The 19,783-nt window shown below is 33.6% G+C and overlaps 1 protein-coding gene, 1 long non-coding RNA gene and 1 other non-coding gene across 5 annotated transcripts in view; 1 reads left to right on the forward strand and 2 right to left on the reverse strand.

The window, feature by feature from the left end:
• Window positions 1-19,783, reverse strand: part of LOC147656653 (uncharacterized) — a 122,503-nt gene that overhangs the window by 28,854 nt on the left and 73,866 nt on the right. The window lies entirely within an intron of this gene.
• Window positions 1-19,783, forward strand: part of LOC100866007 (uncharacterized) — a 63,382-nt gene that overhangs the window by 26,103 nt on the left and 17,496 nt on the right. The gene's annotated exons all lie outside the window — the stretch shown is intronic.
• On the reverse strand, window positions 15,285-15,357 carry TRNAV-AAC (transfer RNA valine (anticodon AAC)). The gene has a single exon. It is a non-coding gene; the product is annotated as a tRNA-Val (tRNA).

A 19,783-nucleotide genomic window follows, 5' to 3' on the forward strand; every position in this document is an offset into this window, starting at 1 on the left:
TATTTACGAAGTCATAAGCAAACCAAGCTTTCTGTCTCAAAATGAACAGAGAGAAAACGTTCAATTACTCGAATAAATTTCAACCGACAATCTGTACAATTTTCTTTGTCTAAAACTATTTTTAACGATCAAATACATGTCCCAGTGCACAATTATATCCTGCACGGCGAGGAACCAATTTTTACGCAATTGTGCACGAATTTTTTTTTATTTAATTGCGGCACGAAATCGTGTTCAAGAACTCGGGGGCTCTCGTGATGTCTTTGACCCGAACGTAATAAAGAAGAGAAAGTCATACGCGGCTCTCCGTGGTGTACAAGCGCGAACAAGGAGAATTCGTGGACAAAAAGGGGCGAGGATTAGAAGGGTGGATGGCCACGTCCGAGACTGGCATACTCGTGTGTGCAATTTACATGCATAATTGTGGCTGGCTTCGTTACGAAGGCAACCAACCCCAGCCTGTTGATCGCCACTCGTTCTACTAATTAGTATTTGAAATAACGTAAGTGTGCTATTTGTAGGACGTCCAATTATCTCGACTCGTTGCCAAGTTCGCTTTACGAGCATCGCCGTGTTATTTTTTTTTTTCTTTATTTCTTTTTTTTTTTTTTTTTTGCGCTAATTACTAGCTTTGAGTCTTAATCTCTGCGATCTTTCGTCGCTTATCGTGGATTTGAAACGATTTGGGGGGGGGGGAGTATGGTCGATGGGGATATTTTAAATTAAAGGAAAGGAAATTGAAGTGATTCGTAATTTATCATGTTGTATTGTGATAAGGTATGGAAATAAAAGGAATTTGATTGATCCTTAATTGGATAATATAAGAATATTTTGCATGTGAAAATAAACGAGGTACATAATTTTTTTTTCAATGATGATCCAATTCAAGAACATATTCAAGATTTAAAGATAGGAAAACGTACATGTCAGAAATAAAAATATTTTATTCTACATTATTTCTATTTATTTTCACACACATTTATTGCTATAATTTCGATTTTCGCTTTATACATAAAGCAACAATAATATTTCGCAGATATTAAGATATTAAGAAAAAAGGAGTACATATAATAAAATCAGAATTAGAAAAATATAAAATTTTCAAACTCAAACTTCTACACATAGATTATATTCCTGACTATCAAGATTTTTCAATTAATAATTAACCAATTGCGTGTATCTCATTCTCCAAATTATACCAAATTACTTCTTAATTCTGTCTGTAACCATAAAGACACCCGATATATAAAACGCCGTTCTCAAATGCGAAATTGAAATTGCGATACGTCGACGGAGCAATACAACCGATTATCATTCTACCTTCCTTATCCAGTAGATTCCTTTCCCAGTTGCGCGCCGTGCAAGAATCTCGACGCAATTAATACGGATGCGAAGGTATGCGGACTTTAAGAGCTCGAGATATCTGCTGCGCATGCTCGAACTCGAACAAAGAGAGAGAGAGAGAGAGCGTGTCGAAATTACGTGGCGCCTCGGCCGATAATGTCGCGCAATTACGCAACCGTGCGTACAGCTGCCAGGCAATTTCGTACGCGACGCTTGTTAATTAATTGCACTTTACACTCATCTTTCGTTCGCATCGCAAATTGCTTACGGATAGACTTACGCACGATCCAAATTTTGATAACGATCAGGCTAGAATGTGGGAAACAATTCCGTTTAAGCACACGTGTCGACGAGTTTTGGTTTAATGTAGAATGTTTCGCTATTATGTAGACGATACGATCTTTGTATGCGCGTAACGAAACGTACATATTCGAACCAGTCGATTGATCGAGTGATCCTTTTGCGAAGGAAAGTGTAACGTGTTTTAGTTGGGCGAATATCGAGAGACAAGATTCGAATCCTTTGTAGGTACAGTAGAATATCTGCTGAATATTCTAAGTGAACATTCTTATATAGAATTTTGCTATAAATATTTCTCTATTTACCTTATCACAGCAATGGAAATGGAATTTAATTTGAATTTAATATTAAAATATAAACGTGTAATTATCGTTAGTGTTAACTATTGAAACGAAATCGGAAATAATTAAGAGATTAGATATAATTCCTAATCATTGATATTAAAAAGTTAAAGAACGAAAATTATTTGCAAGAAACACATTTTTATTAATTTGTGCAATTTTAAAAAGGATTCCTTAATTTTATTATTAAAAATCCTTTTATCGTAAATAATCGACTATTTTCTTGAAATACAGAATAATTTATCTAAAAAGAGTCTAGGACTAGTGACATATTTTATTTGCTGCAAAGACTGCTAAGAAATTTTTTATCGCCAATATAAATATGTGACGAGAAAGAGCTAATTGACATCGAATGGTCCCAAAGAAAGCTCAATCTCTTTACCTTCCCTAAAATATCAGCTTACGTCTTTTCATTTTCACATGTAAATTTTATACGTCTGATCTATTTTACGACCTCGCTGTATCATGTTTCCACCGACACGTATTTGTATATACGTGTCTCGGACACTGAAGTGCCAATTATCCAGAAATTAGCGAGAATAATTCCGTAACTGTGTCTCGTTTTTCTGCAAGAACGAGTTCATCGAGTTTTCCTCGTTTCGTTTTCTGGCTTCTAAATAATCGAATTTATTGTGACAATCCTCTTCAAGACTTTCGAGCATATCCCGCATTGATTTTTTCTCGCGATCGTTGGAACAAATTACTACGGTTGCTACGATAAGAAAGATGCATATAATCTAATGTCGTGATAATACACGTGAGCGTGTTATTTACCGGTAATTAACTCGTGCCACCACGTATAATCGAATCGATTCTTTAACGTCGGCCGTCTCTATTAACCCTTTTGCGACTATGAACGAGATACCTCGAGGTTTCACGATGTCGTAAATCCAACGTTTACGAGCGAAATATCTCGATGCCGTTCATAAGATATCTATTTACTGGTAGAGTGGATTATTGATATTAGATTTTTTTTACACGGATGAAGATAAAGAATAAGTAATTTTTAATATATCAAAATTCAATTATCAAAATTAGAATTAAACTAGGACAAAATACGATATATTGCACATTGAATGCCGTCTATATTTATAAACGACAGTACGTGCATCAGTGTGTTTATTTATCGTTCCTATAAACACATTATGCCAGCCAAATGTATAATGGATGAATTAATATCCATTCGAAGAAGAGTTTGACCATTGCATGGATCCCTCGAATGTTATTAAAATATATCCCATAAAATTCGACTTTTTACCACAATTTATTTCATTCACGAGAAATCAAAAACAATACATTTTACGTTATAAATCAAAAATTTAGCTGTTCTTTTGATTTTATTAAAATCGGAGAGTTATATCTCCGAAAATCAGGTCATTTTGCACGCAAAATAAGCGATTCGAGGGATGGATCGAAACGAGCAACGAGCAATCAAACAAACACGCTTCGTTCGCACGCACACCTTCGCGCCGTCCCTGTTCATATTTCTCCCCCTCGGGGGAAAGCGAAAAATTCTGGTGGAACAGAAATACGCGTGATAAACGACGAGTTGGACCTTTATGGGGCGCGGGGGGATACGTTCGACCGCCATTTTACCCCTTTATTTTCGAGAAAATAACTTTTACACTCGCGCGCCACTCGATACACCGTCATCGCTTCATCGATTACGAATTGGAAACACGGGCGTGCTACACCCGTTGACCATGTTTTCAAACGTTGAGGACGCGATCGAGGCAAATAATTTATCTCCGCTCGCGCTACGCGACCAATTTACTTTTTCACTTCTCGCTGAAGGAGATGCTGCTTGCACACACACACACACACACACGTATCGATGCTTGTGCACACGTTCGCAAATGGGAACGAATTGGTCATTGGGGGAAGGGAGGGAGGGGCGCTTGATGAATTCACCGTCGGCAACAAATAATTCGCAATGGTGGCGCTGCCATCGGTAATGGTAACAGGATGGTAACCGATAAGGCCGCGTGTCACGATTTCCACCCGCTGTCTGTACAACGTGGAAGTACAGTCTGTTGTGCCAGTTAATCGGACAACGAATGTTTTGCGTTTTTTTATAGATTAAAATGAAGTGAATCTTTTCATTAGCTTTGTCTTTTGTAATTCCAACATTTCTATCGCTTTTTACTAAATATGAAGTATTTCGATTATTCTATTCTTTCCTTTTACATTATGATGCGATACTAGCGCCACTATTAACTAATATTTGCTTATGTACTCATACTCATTTTTTACTTTAAAATAAAGTGAATCTTTTCATTACTTTCGCTTTTAATAGTAATTCCAACATTTCTATCGCTGTTACTTTTTACCAAATATGAATTGTGAAATGAAGTGTTTCGATTATTCTATTCCTTTCTTTTACATCACGATGCGATACTAGCGCCACTATTAACTAATATTTGCTTATGTACTCATACTCATCTACTTTTTTACTTTAAAATAAAGTGAATCTTTTCATTCGTTTCTCTTTTGTAATTTCAACATTTCCAGCCTGGTATCGCTTACCAAATGAATGAAATGAATTGTGGAATGAAGTGTTTCGATTATTCTATTCCTTTCTTTTACATCATGATGCGATACTAGCGCCACGTGACTAATATTTGCTTATGTACTCATACTTTTCATCCACTTTTTTACTTTTCAAATTAATTGTTACACGTAGAAATTGATATACATAATTAGAAATGAGAAATCAAAGGACCAATTAACAATGATTACATATATATATATATATATATATATATATATATATACAATCTCAACCGTTCCTAAAGAAATTAAAATATCTTGGCGCGATGTTTGCTCGATGATAGAACGCAAACATTCGACAGACGGATCCGTTGTTTGGATAAAATATGAGGTTAGCGCAAAGTCGATGCAATCTGTAGGCGAGTACAAGCGCGATGCTTGTCGAACAACGTGCATGCGTGTGTATGATAAACAATTGGAACGCGTGACGCACGCAAAATTCAAAATTCATTTAGCCGGTGAAGCGTGTGGGTGCGTCGATACGTGGAGTTTCTCTCGCGTGCATCGTTGCACATTTATGCAGCGCATGCAACGAGACAAACTGAACTTCATCGGCCGCCTGCCAACCTGGATCCCGTCACGATGTATGGATACGTACTGACGTTGATTCGATTTCGCCCTCCTAAACGAGCAAATCGTTTCATACCGTGTTTCGCAGTGTTTCAACGTTTATGTAACACTAACAAGGATCCTTCTCTCCTCTTTAACGTCCCACCAATTTTTCTCCATCTCTCTCTCTCTCTCTCTCTCTCTCTCTCTCTCTCTCTCTCTCTCTCTCTCTCTCTCTCTCTCTCTCTCTCTCTCTTTTATGTTCCTTTAACGCGTCTTGAAACCTCGTCTCGAGTAGCTGGGATTTAAATATTCTAGAGATCATTCTGCACGAGTAATCGAAAGAAAGCTCAGTTGGAATGGATTGTTCGTTGTTGAGTTAAAGAGGCGAGGATCTTTGTGGAAAATCAAATTTTTAAATGAATTTCGAAGGATGTGCTCTGCAGAGTGGAATTTATATTTTACAATAAAATGAACGATTTGTCGCCTGGAGAATCGGATAAATAATTTCTTTGTATTTTTGTTGTCTCGAATAACGAAAGAGAGTGAAACTAGATGAATTAACAATTCGATATTTATATACACATTTTTCAGCTAATGTTCAATATTCAACCTGTCTTGTTCCTGTATCAGATGAAGATGAATTATCGATATGTTGGATTAATTATTCTTAATTAAATATTCAATAATAAATCAACCCTTTTAAGAACATCTTATCGGAACGATTTGTTATAAACTCATTTTTTCCTCCAGCGAATAGGTATTTTTTTTTTTTTTTACATGAAAAACAATAGAGACATTAAACGATCGTTGTTAAAAAAAAAAAACGAGCAAAATGACCACGATCACGCAACGGTCAAACGCAACCATTAACGAAGCAACGATCTGTTAATTCACGCTCGCATTTGTTCGCAAGTTGTCGAGTTATTTTCATCAAAGCGACGACCAACAATCTCGTCCAGGGATTATCGGCCATCAAGGAAATCGTTTTCTTTTTTTTTTTTTTCGCGTGTCGACGAGCTTGCTTCATCACGAATTTTGACGCGATAATAACTCGTCGGGGTGGTGGATGGAAAATCTGACTTGTTCACAAAACATCACAACTTTTATCCTGCCTTCGTTCGTGCAGTTTCACGATGATTCGCGATTAATTTTCTCGAAAGCGGGGGAAGATTTATGAACGAGCAACGATGGAAGATAGAAAGTGTCTATTCTGAAAGATGAAAGAATAGATCGATAGATCGTTTAACTGCAGCGAATAAAGTGCAGGGGTCATCGTCGTGCAGTTGATAACGAGTGATGTATCGATAATGCGAAGGAAAAACGTGAAGAATGATACTTTAATTTAAGGTGAAGATCTTTGTGCTTTCGAATTTTCGAGTTAATCAAAATCTTTTTTAAATTTCTCTTTCTTTTTTTTTTTTTTTTTTTTTTAGTTTTGTAGGTACAACAACTTCTTTTTTACAATGAAACACGAAAGCACGAATGGAATATAACAACAGATAAAAAATGGAACAAATTATATAGCTCGTTATTCTTCGATTTTTATGAAATGGTCAATTCGTCAAAAATATTTTTTCTTTTACCACGTTTGAATACGATATTTTTATTTGAAATTTTTTTATCATTGTATAAACTAGTTATCTTTTCAGACCACTTTTCGAAGTTTGAAATTACATTCATTTTTATTAATTGTTCATTTTGTAAAAATATGGCACAAAATGGCGCGTACACAATCACGTTTAATTTGTAGAATTTTAAAGTTTTTCTATGCTAATTTTTGATTTGACGTTTTATTATTTCAAATAAATTTTATTCACATACAAACAAAATATTGAACGCGCACAATTTAATAATTTTATTAAATATATATTCTTATTTTGAACAACAATTGTTCATTTTCCAGAAATGAAATTAACAATTTTTCTAAAATACACGAAATAAAATATGCAAATCCGAACAATCGACTTCTCCTATTTTCACAGCCGCATATTAATCCATCCAATCTGAAGATAAAAATCTCAACTGGAATTGGAAACCGCATTTTTCGAATTTTCGCCACGTTTCAGAGATCACTCGAGCGCAGCGATGAACCGATATAATTGGAGGGCGTGATAGATGAACTCTCGATTAGCAGGCGTAGATAGATTAGATATTTCGTTTTGTATGCGTTTGTTGTGCATGTATAGAAAATGCATAAAGCATAGTTGTGCAAATCGTCGCGCGATTCGTAGCCAATTTAACCGGCACGAAATGGCAGAGCACTCGGGGGCTCGGCTTTGATGCTATTGCGCCACTAGTACGCCAGAAGTGGTTATGGTCACGCAATGGTCAGACCAACTAAATTCTCCTTCATGCTTCGAACGTATTCGAACGAACAATCGATTCGAAGCAACGGGTTCGTTCGATCGAGCCGATTTCAGAATGAATGAAATTTTAATAAAAACGAAAGCAAGATAAAAAAAAAGGGGGGGAGAAATTTTTGAAAACAATTTTTTTTCTCGAAATTTTCGCGAATGCAAATATTTAATAATTACGATGAATATTAATTACTTATATACACATATTTAATTTGGACATTTTATACATTTTATTTATTTTTTATGATACGAAAACAATGTCAAATGGAAATGTTTGATTTAAAGGGATAAAGATTTTTTTCAAGATCATTTTTTTTTTTTTTCGTTATTGATTCGTTATTTTCATTATTGATTATATAACAAATCAAGACGAATTTATAATACTACGATCTTCATGTGATGTTGACTACTAAAAATTTATAAAATTGATGCAAATATATGATGATACAATTATCTATTATTTCTCATACTCAATTTAAATAAACGAATAAGTTCATCAAATTACACGTATATTCTTATGAAAAGTAAATTAGTTAATTTGATACCGATATCAAGTGGATACAAGGAATACAAATTCTTTTTCTCTTCTTTCTTCTCCTCATAAAAGAGAGACGAGGAAAAACCGAAATAAGATGAACAAAAGAGTTCAACACCTTATTGGGAATAAAATATTATTTGTGCGGGGAAACTTGTGTGGAATCGATATAACAAGCTCAACAACGGTTGTTGTGGTTTCAAAACCGCTCGTGATTTAAAAAGAGGGAGAAAAAAAAAAAAAAATCGGTGGAATCAAAAGAATTCAGAGGAGCGAGGTGGAACCGTTTTTAAAACGTGGTGGAGGATGCAATCAGTGTTTATCGACGGGTATAAAAGCCGGCTGAAGCTTACCAGGGTGAGAAGGTGACTGTAGAAGAAGAGGAGCGTTGGCTGATCGGCTTCTACTCCGTCCGAGAGAGAGCTTTCCTGCGGAGTTCTTCCTTTTTATCTGCCATTTATCTTGTTCGCCCAAGTATACTCGCCGTCTGCTATGCCAGCCAATCGAGCCTCATGAATTTAACGCTCCTCATCGTTAGGAGCGCGATTTCCTTTCCTTTTTTTTTTCTTCTCTTCTCTTCTCTTCTCTTCTCTTTTCCGCTTCGATCGGAAACTTGCGCCACGTCCGTGGAAAAACGCTCGTAATCGAAACTCTTTTTCTTTCGAACACGTGGTATTTTCTCAATTTGAGGAGATTATATATATATATTATAAAAACGATATCTATGATATCTTAATTAGTTTCTTCGTTGATTAAACTCGTCTTCTTTTTAGAGGAGAATAATTTTTTGAAATCGATAAAAATATCTTTTTTTTTTTTTTTTCTTATAATGAGACAGAATCGAAGGATGCGTGAAATGTATTGTACGTCCAAGAGTTTAAAAATAATTTTGTAATGTTAATATCGTCGTCATTAAGTCGAGTGTATCATGATAAAGTGAGACACGTAAAAGAAATTGTTTACAAATAAAACGAATGGAGCATTTCAGATTTACTTTTGTTCGTATAAATTGTATCTATTGTTTTGTTGTATTTAAAAATTTCATTGTTCATATTTTTTAATTTTCTTCTTCTTTTTTTCTTAGTTTATTTATGTAATATTTTTTTATGGCACACTTTATTCAATAAAAATTTAATACCAGGGTATTTAATTAAATGTCCAATTAACTTTTTAATTCTTTAATAATTTTTATGACGCTTACTTTAAAATCGTTCTTAATTGATGAAGCTAATGGATTTTTGCAAATTTTTCATTTATTTTTCGAAACGGACATTCTTGTGATGTACGCTTCGTATTTTTACGTTTCAACCCTTTTATGATGCCGTGCTAACATTTTAAACGAATTTCTGCCTATTTAAATTATAAAATTTACATTGCAAATTTAACAAAATGTAACTACACGAATACGTACATTATGCCATTATTTCTGCTCTTTCATTATTTCCATTCCGTACAAACAAGGTCAATCATCTTTTCTTTTATATTTATTCGTTTGACATTTAATTCTTTTAAAAGCTTTGTAAAATAATTATAAATATATTAATATATTCGTGAAACACTTTTAAACGTTCAATTCACAAAGCGGTATACAAAAATATCGATCGACGATTATAATAAGTTTTAATTAAATCTTAAGTAATTGTTGAATTATTTATTTATTATCAAATTATAAGCAATTCAAATTGCATTAGATTAAACTCATTTCATTTCATTTCAATCCCGATTAATTACAACTTGATGAACAATCCAACGAACAATTCTTCATCGATACTTTTCTGCACCAATTTTTATCTTTAATCTTTAAAAATCGATTCTTCAAAGATGTCTCACGAATTTATATGATATCCAATTTTTACCAAGGAACCATAAATTTAAAGAATTGTACGTAATATTAATCGAGATTAATCAGTATCACGAAAACCAAAAAATATCTCGTTTGTTAATCAACAATCTTCATCTTTCAACGTCTTCTTAAGAGCCGTTTCTTTTTACTTTTTCCTTCCCTCGTTTGTCTTTCTCTCCTTTTGACAGTCAAAAACTGTCGTTTTTGAAACATCCTCGAAACGTCTCGAAGATTTGTTTCAAACAATCAAAAAAATGGATAACAGACACGAAAAGAACGATCGTCTTTCACTTCCAAACTTCATCTCGTGGCAGTTTGTTTCTCACTTGATTGTGCTCTTTACCTTTCTTCATCCGACACGAAAACTATTTTCGAAAACTTGTGAATGATTTATCTTCAAAAAACGTGCTGTGTATAAATAATATTTGTTAAATGTAATACAATTTGAAGGATCTCGAACAATTTTCTCTGAAAGCTCACCGTGTATACGAACATCCAGAAGGAGTTAATGTTAAAATTGTGTTTTGTGACGTTATTCGAAAATTGCAACAGTTTTAATTTTTCGAAATATCGATTATTTTATATATTTAAAATATAATAAAATTGCGACAGAAACTGTTATTATTAAAACGAATCATATCGTCAAATTACCTAATAGAACTTATACAGTCCACCATGATCACAAATTTTATCGTCTAAAAGCTTCGGTTGTTTGCCCGTAGAAAATGATATTTAACCAATCTCTCCCTGGCTCAGTGTTGATGAACGAGCCAGTGATAGAGATGTGAAAAAAAGAGAAGAAAACTCGAACCACAATCTCTTCTCCGCCTTTCTTCTCTCCACCAGAAAAGAAGCTTTCCATCCTCGAGTAAATTTTTCCTTTTCTCTCTCTTTCTCTCTCTCTCTTTTCGTTGAAACTGGACGGCACGATTCTTTATCCACAGGTTTCATACGAGAGAAAAATACAAAAATTGTTGCGATCGAAACAGTCCTCCGCATTCCTGCCTTTATTCCCGGTCGAAAATACGCACGCAATAGGAAAACGGGGTTAGAGAATCTTTTTTATCGATCGAGCCTCTTCTTCCCTTGCTCCACTGTTATGGAATTTTATCTCGGCCACAAACCTTTCCGCCGGTATTCGGGTGTTCTCGGACACCTTCGGCGTTCGCGCTGCAACTTTCGAAATGGGATACGGGATGACCGCGGGTCATATTCGTATTTTTTACGAGACTCTGTTAGATTGTTATCTACAGATGAATACGGCTATGAATTGTCGAAATTGTTAACTTTTATGTATATAAAAAATTTTAAATTTGTTTCTTAGCATGTCTGCTTAAGTATTTTTCTAAAAATCCGTCTTCACGATTATTGATCGATTACATTGAAACAAAAATTTGTAAAGTCAGGTAAGAAACGTTGAATTTTACGAAGTAAGGGAATAGACGCGACTCTTCCTCGTGCATTTGAATATTCTCGTTGTCGAGGAGTTTCGATTCTACGCGGCATGCACGATTGGACACATGTGGGGGACACATGTGGCACGTTTTATTCTCAATTTCGATCTAATTTTAGTTTACCATTACAAAAACGGAGAAACGAGTTGAATTGGATTTGAAAAAAAATTATTGAAATCACGATCGATCAAAGTTACGTGTTCTCTAAACTGTCGACGAACCATCATTTTTCCCCGTCCTTCGAGAGATTTCCTCTGAAAATACGTAACGCAATTTTTCCTTTCAAGACTCGGGAAAGAAAGCTCTTTAATCTAAAATACTGTTCTTTGTTGATAAAACGTCGGTAATTTTTTTTCTCTGCAATACGATAAAAAAATGGAAAGATTCCAAATTTTACTTTCCTCTAATGCGTAATGAAAATTATTTTAAGCGAAGCCTTAAAATTTAAGCTCTAAATAAAAATTCGATTCACCCCTTAAATCAAATTTAGAAACTTCTCGACGAAACTGAATTTTAATGGATAAACACGTATCGCGGAGAACGTATCAAGAATTCTATTATATAACGATTATGCGCGTTATATCGCATTACATCGTGCATTAATAACTCCAGCGTAATCAATTCTATTTAAACGATACGATATATTGCTTACAATATTATCGTCCAGCCAGTTAAATCACCCCGTCGAACGGCAAAATCGAACAGGCTCGAATTACGACGAAACCGACATTCGAACCATTTTGAAATATTTTTTCAAAATCGAAACGAATTAATACGAAATTAATTCGAAATTAGGACTCTTACACTTTATTTACGGCGATGAAAAGTAAGCCAATACACAGTGGAGGAGCGCTGCTATACGTTTCATTTGAAAACGCTGAAAGTCTCTGGGCTTTCATCGCCGCCCTCTTCTCCTCCAGGAGTTTCCGCGAATTTCTCTCTCACGAGGCGCGAAGGAGGGTCGAGGTGTGCGCGCGAGAAGTAATTGCAGCCAGGTAAAGCCGCTCGAAAGTATCACGGCAAAAGAAAGTGAGGTAGGTAATTAAAGAAGACCCTGGCAATTTCTCGACGAGCATTTCTCCCTCTGACATTTGCATCTCGTCCAGGGGATGCGTCCTCGATTATGTGCGCAGACCTTCTCTCGCTGGGCAATATTAAAAAGCTGGTCTGACCTTGAGAGAGTTTGGAAACGATGTATCGATCGATGTGTACAAATGATAAAGTGATTTTTTTCTTTTTTTTTGAATATGAAAACTGTCACGTTGGTAAAATGGTTTAAAGAAAAGAAACTATTTATCGACCGATGATAAAATCGTACAGATTTTTCTTATATTAGATCGAAAGAATTGAAGAAAGAGAAAATTTTAGAAAAAGTTAACAGGTAAAAATTATATTTCTTTGGGGAGACTGCCAAATTGAAATTTATTATAATAAATCACACAAATGGATAATAAAAAATAAGAGAAAGCAAGTTTGAAGCAAATTATATAATTGAAAGCCTATCTTATTGAAAGTACTTTTTAATTTACAGTTTCTTTGGGACTCGTATTTTTGATCTGTATAAAAAAAAAATATAATACTGCGATTTTATTAGCTGAATAATATTTCAAGTATGAGAGAGCATAGAGAGAGCACTCAAAAGAGCGGAAGAGAGGAAATCTTTGACGCTTTAGCTTCCTGTTGACGAGTCGAAAGACAAATATGCTCGAGAACGACCTCGACGAACTCTTTGTAGGGGACGACGAATTGCTTTAAACTCAAAAGTAACTATTTGCGCTTAAATTTATTTGTGTTCACCGCTCAAATCTCTTTCTATCTTATGTTTCGTCGTGCCATCCGCGTTTCTCCTTTCCTTTTATCCTGATCGTTTACGATTTTACGTCTCCAAAGTATACACAGAGTACTTGAATTTCATTAAAATAAGATTAAAGTTCACCCTTCTAATCCGTTTATAATGCAATGTTCGATTACATAACGTAATACAAGGAAAATAGATACGAGTGGGAAAAACGAGATACACGTAAAAAAAGATTTATGAATGTTACGTGGATTAATTCGTATGATTCGTATTTTATATAGTATATATTTTCTTCGTTCATTTTCAATTTTAATTTAACCATTTCTTAAAAATGATTGTCATTTTTAGGAGTGATTATTATGTTTTAAATTCAACAAAAATGATATTATTTTACAATATAAATTTCTATGTAATTGTATTGAATCATACTGAAATGTTTGAATTTCGTTCTCGATGGCACGTATTCGTGAAGGATTAATAATCTTTGCTTTAAATGTGAAAAAAAAAAAAAGAAAAGGAATAATCAATGATTTCTGTAATTCGTATCCTATTTTATATATTTTATAGTTTTATTTGTGCTTACTTATTATTAAATTCGTTATAAATAATACTTTTCCAGAAATAACTTATTATTAAATCACATTAAAATTAGGAAAGCTTTGAACCGTTATGATGCAGAATCTTGCTATTTAAAGCTTGCTTTTTCATTTATCCTAATACGATTTTCGATTCCAGAAATATCGTCGAGTAAAGAAAAGGGTAATTTTCAATTATTTACATAATTATAATGATTTGTTATCACGATATATAGAGATTTAAATTTATTATAATATATTATGTACATATATTTAGATATATAAATATACAAAAATAATCTGAATAAATATTATATTAATAATTACACGATTTTTAAAAGCTGTTGATAAAAACTATAATATAAACTTTTGCTATTCGTGTATCGTTAAATTTATTACTCTGTATCAGTATTCTTAGCGCTTATCTTTTTTGCGAATATCTCGTAAATTGGATTATAATTATAATAATAGTAAATGGTAAGTTTCCAATTCTACTGCACTACGAAAGAAATGCAAGAAAAACCGAAAAAAAAAATACAGATCGAAAGAGAAACATTAAGAGAATGAAACGTTCTGTTCCAGTCTCTGTAATGATTGCATTAAATAAAATAGTTGATTTTCGTTGATATTTACGAGGGCAGAGACGAGTTGCGCTGCGTGCACAGCTTTTCTCTTATTCTTCAATGGCGCATTGTGCACAAGCGCGAATACAACAAAAGCGCACCCCGCTGCCATACCGACAGAGAACAAGAAAGACGCGGCAACCGTGAAAAAAGAATTGTGGAACGGTCGTAAAACAGTCGTAGCGGATCTGTTTAATAAAAGAGGAGAGGTCTAGGAAAACGAAGAAGGTCCAGAAGTCGAGACAAATGTACGTACGAGACAAGACTGTTTCCATCTATTTTCAGTAAAAATATTAGAAATTGCTGGTGTAATTTACACCACACTTCGTAGAAAATATGAATTTTATATTTTAAAAAGTGTTAAACAGTTAAACAAGAATTACGTTTTATGTTTAAAATTATTGCTTAGCTAATACTATAATTAAATATATATATTGTTTCGTCAACGTTTTCTGCGGTAATATTTTTCTACGTTTCTTCTACTTCTACGAAAGATTTATCAAGGGTATACGTAAGATTAATAATTACAAAGAAGAGAAGATAACGAAATAAATGCTAAAACTAAATTTTACACAGAAAAACGTCAGGAGATATTTATGAGTGCAGATACATCTTCTCCAGAGATCAAATCGCTTGCTGATATATATTATATAATATAGATGTAGATATGGATTATGGATTAACATTATTTGAACTAATTGGGAGATTAATTTGTTCGGATAAGGGGTTTCTCGGGTAATTGGCCCGAGAGAATTAAATTTGCGAAAATTTCATGGACAAATTGAAGCGTTAGTAACAAAAACGTAATTTTGGTTTTTTTTTTTTTTCATTTATCCCTAGATTTCCATCTATAGCGACGAGGAAAGGAAAAACGTTATTCACGGATTGTTAAACTTAATTATTATTAAAACACTAAAAATACATCATCACGATATTAAGATAAATTCCATATATAGCGTATCTGCAAAGATAATAATTATCCATAAACGATATTTTCCCCCAGAAAAAAATATGTTTCCGCCCGGGATCGAACCGGGGACCTTCCGCGTGTTAGGCGGATGTGATAACCACTACACCACGGAAACCACTCGATAGACACGTTTATTTCTTTCAATATCTACTTAAATTTTATTTCTCTCATCCTTCTTTTCCTTTTCTTTTCTTTTCTTTTCTTTTTTTTTTTGTATCGATGATATTCCGTTTAATCGAACTAATAAAAAAAAAAAAAGGAACGCGCTATCCATCGAATACAGGAAGAGCGGAGGATGTGAGCAGTAAATGCGGTTGCACGGTATTTTATGTCGCATGAAATTGAAATGTCACGAGCGCCGTTTCCGTATCTGATAACAAAGCGCAATAACATACACGAGTGCGCAATAATACTACACGCGCGCGCACGATCTATCTCTACGTGTTTACCCTCGACACGCACGCGTACCAGTCTAATTTTGGATGGAGAAAATAAAGTCGACTAGAGACGGTCTCGTCTCTGGTTTTTTTTTTTTAAGAAATTTTCCTCGAAGAGATCGAGAGATCGGGCAAAGTCTTGAGGGGAAGAAGTAGATTTCCTTTAAGAAGGAAATCCAGATTTTAAAAGAGGTTTTCGCGAATACGTAGAGCATAATGAATTATTGCAGGGGAATAAGTTTTCTTTTTTTTTTTTTTTTTTTTTTTCTTTTGCAACAGAAAATCCCTTTGAACAGATAAAATACCTCTAAAAGGTTCTCTCAGTATTCTTTCGCGTCTTAAGCACAGGTTTTTCGAGGAATACTTTTTTTATAACGGAGTATTAAAATCTGAGCATTTTTTTTACACGCGCGAAATTTTTCTTTACTCTCGTAGCGTTGAAAAAATTATATTTTACGAAAGAAAGAGAAAAATTGAAATTTTAAGGTTCCATTTCAATATATAGAAGCCATCAAAAAAGAATTCGTAATTTCGATATTCGTGTACTGTACTAATTATTAACGATACTTTTACGAAGTTAAATGCATTAACGTGTATATTTTATTTATTTCGTGCACGTACAATCAGTCACAAAACTTTTCGTAATATATTACGAGGATCTTTCGTGAAAAATCTGATTTTTAACACAATTTTTCCTACGAATATTTTTTTTACAACAAGATGATAAAGCACTAGATGATGAACATTTTGAGTAATTTAAAATTTTGTTCCATCTCATGTTAAAAAAAAAGAAAAAAAAGTATTACAACTTTAAATGTTGCTTTCGTTCTTTTATGATTGTACAACTATTTCTATTTTAATACGATTTAAGAAAGAAAATTTTATCCTATATCGAATTATTACATTAAATTATATCTAAAAAAGAAAATAGGAAAAAAGTATTGAAAGTTTAAGAATTAATTTCCCTATCCCCTATTTCCGTATACCACAATCTTTCATGATCAACATATTCACATTATTTAAATAAAATAAATAAATATTCTCTGTAAAATATGACAATTAATAACTTTATTGTCATTATTTATTATACTTTGACTGAGTGTATACCACTTCTGTGACCGATTATACTCCTGTAATACCACACACATTATCCTAGTACAGGATTGCCATGGAATAAACCTCGATAACACGTTCCTCGTGTCAAGCAGAACCTGTTTCGGCTCGAATCGAGCCACGCTTGGACACACATGTGCGTTCTATTGTTTGCCTTTAAATATTCACGGTTTAATCTAAACTTCCATCTTATCGTCGTGGCCTCGATTAACGGATTGATTGTCTGTCGCTCGTTTCAATCGAACGACGAAATTGTTTCCGGGATGACTCGAAATCGTATAGCTTGTCCTTTCCGTCGTCCACATTGTCACCAAGTTTTATCAAGCTTTGCATAGAATTTTTCCGTTTCTTTCTCGAAACGAGAAGTTTTTTCACAACGCGAAAGCGTTCAGGCGAGGAATTTTTCCCCCCCCCCTCGAGAAAATAATCGAAACGAATAGATAGATTCTGCTACTTGCAAAGATTATTACGTTGCTCGGAGGGTGTGATGAGACTTGGTTATTATAGGGACGAAGAAAATTTTCCACCCCTTCGAAATTTATCGCGGTGGAAATTTTTTTTTAGCTTTTACTCGTTGATTTTGAAATTTACTTATTTTCGATACTGTTTGCTGTTTACTGTTGTTGTGTCTACGATTTAATTTTAATTTATGCAAGGAACAATTCTCGAATCTTGTATATCTGTCAGTGTAATTGAAAATATTAAAATAGAAATAAATATTCTAATAATTTAAGAAGAAAGATTGTGTTATTTAATTCTTGTTTTGATGAAAATTGGCGTAGTTTCTGTTGCTTTGTCAATTATTAATTAAATTCTATAATTTTCTCGCGTGTCAAGGGAGCTTCCATTTGCTCCAGCACGCTCCAGAGTTCTAATAACCTTTCTAGAATCTCCATCTCTGAATGTTGAAGCGAATCGATTTTTCTGTTGAATTCTTTTAGAGCTTCTTTTTTTTTTTTTTTGATATAAAAATTAAAATACACACATTTGTTCTAAATAATTCTTTTGTAAATCGTTCGTTATGTTTGTACAAGTAACGTGAAAGTGCATAAAAGTTTTTAATAATGTAATATTTATAATAAACAGCACTAACAATTAAAATTGTCTGACATTGTATTAACTAATATTTTTTATTAATTTGTCCAATTTTCTTTTTACTTTTATCCATTTATCAAGATGAACAATTCACTTTTAAAATAACTAGTTTATTGATACAATTGAAAATACAAAATGATTAATCATTCATGATTTAAATTTTTATTATTACTTATCCGCATCGTAATTAAAAATAATATTCCTGTGTGTATTTCAACGTTATCCAGTTGTCGATCTAGCAAACGTGTTATCAGAACTCTGCTTGTTATCTCGATGATTCTTGCGGAAGTATCGCTGTGCATTCACTGTCGCCGGATTTGCATATCATTCTCATCAATCAGTTATATACCTTTACCAATAACAAGTTAAGCTATTGCATCTTTATAAAAATCTGTAGAAAATCTCAAGCAACATCTTCAACAATTTTTCAAGAATCAAACTATATCGTAATTGTAATTGCATCAAATTAATCAAATTATGATAAACTAACATATTAGTTAGTGTTAATAAGGGAACGAAACTAAAAAATTCTTGCCAATCTAATTAACTTACAGACATTCATGTTTACGATACTAACGTTTCTGAATCTTTGATATTTGTCTTTATTAGACTTAAACATCAATAATCATGCTGAGAACGTTCCAGAAGAAAAGAAATAAACAAAAGAAACAAATATTAATCGAAAATCAATAATTAAAAACAACCAAATAAATCGAAATAAACCAAACTTTGATTCAGATCTAATCGTTATATTCTGTCTTTTCGACAAATTTCGAGATAAAAAGAAAAATCGGAAGAAACGCTCGATTCAAAGGCTTTCGTTCACCACTCATTACGAGGAGGATCAAATCTCGGTCGGTAATAAACCATCTTTATCGATCGAAAACTCCATTCATATAATTTCACCCTCTTTTTTCCTTTACATTTTGCAATAATTTAACGTTTGAAAATAACTTAGACCTCGAACGAGCAAAGCCGCTCTTCAACGAGCGCGAGACCGATCGTTTTGCCGTTTTACGAGAACATTATCGTGTGCAGTTTCTAACAGGAGTGGGGCGGGGAGAGGCCGGAGTGATCGAGGAAGGGTTGGAAACTGGCGGTTGGCAATCAACGAGGAAATTTATAACGGCAAATCGGCTTCGGTTACGACATAATTCTCCCCCGGCTGGCGATGCATTAAAACGGACGCATATTTGCGGCGACTGTTTCCTCGTAGCTGTATTAAAATATTGATTAACGCAACGTTGCGGCGGCCGGGCGTATACACGGGTCAATGCAAACGGCTTTGCTTAATTAATTAATCGGTACGCGCCACTTTCCCTAATGAATTTGTCGCGCGGCCAGGAATTCCCTAGGACCGCTGACGAACAATTTCTGCCGTTCTATCGATTTTTATATTTTATTTACATCTACTCTTGCTTTTTTTTTTTTTTTCATTTTTTTCAATTCGTCGTTTACGACGAAAGGAAAGAAAATTTTTGCGTTCAATCGTTAGGCATAATATAGGAATAGAAATGTAAATGGAAATTTTATTTTTCGAACGTTGGCAGTGGAAGTTGAATCTTCTAGTCTAAAATTGTTTTATACGAAAATTTTTGCGTTATTGTAATTACGCGAGATAATTTTCTTTTGAGAGAGTGAAATCAATTCCAAAGGTTTTGCCACTTTGTCAAGTTTTAAATATAATTTTGCTTTGTATTAATATTTTGATCATCGATTTCACTTTCTTAAAATCATATTCTATTGAAAAAAGAATTAACCGTGTATGTAATCTATTATGCTTCGTAAAATCTTTCCCAAAAATTCTTATCTTTTAATTTTTTAAACGAATGAAACTTTAATGTAAATGTTTAATAGAATATTTCACTAGAAGATAATATAGAAATCTTTCACTCT

The sequence above is a fragment of the Apis florea genome, unplaced genomic scaffold, assembly GCF_048593485.1.
Source record: "Apis florea isolate Af1SG1 unplaced genomic scaffold, ASM4859348v1 contig_3517_pilon, whole genome shotgun sequence".
Taxonomy (NCBI): domain Eukaryota; kingdom Metazoa; phylum Arthropoda; class Insecta; order Hymenoptera; family Apidae; genus Apis; species Apis florea.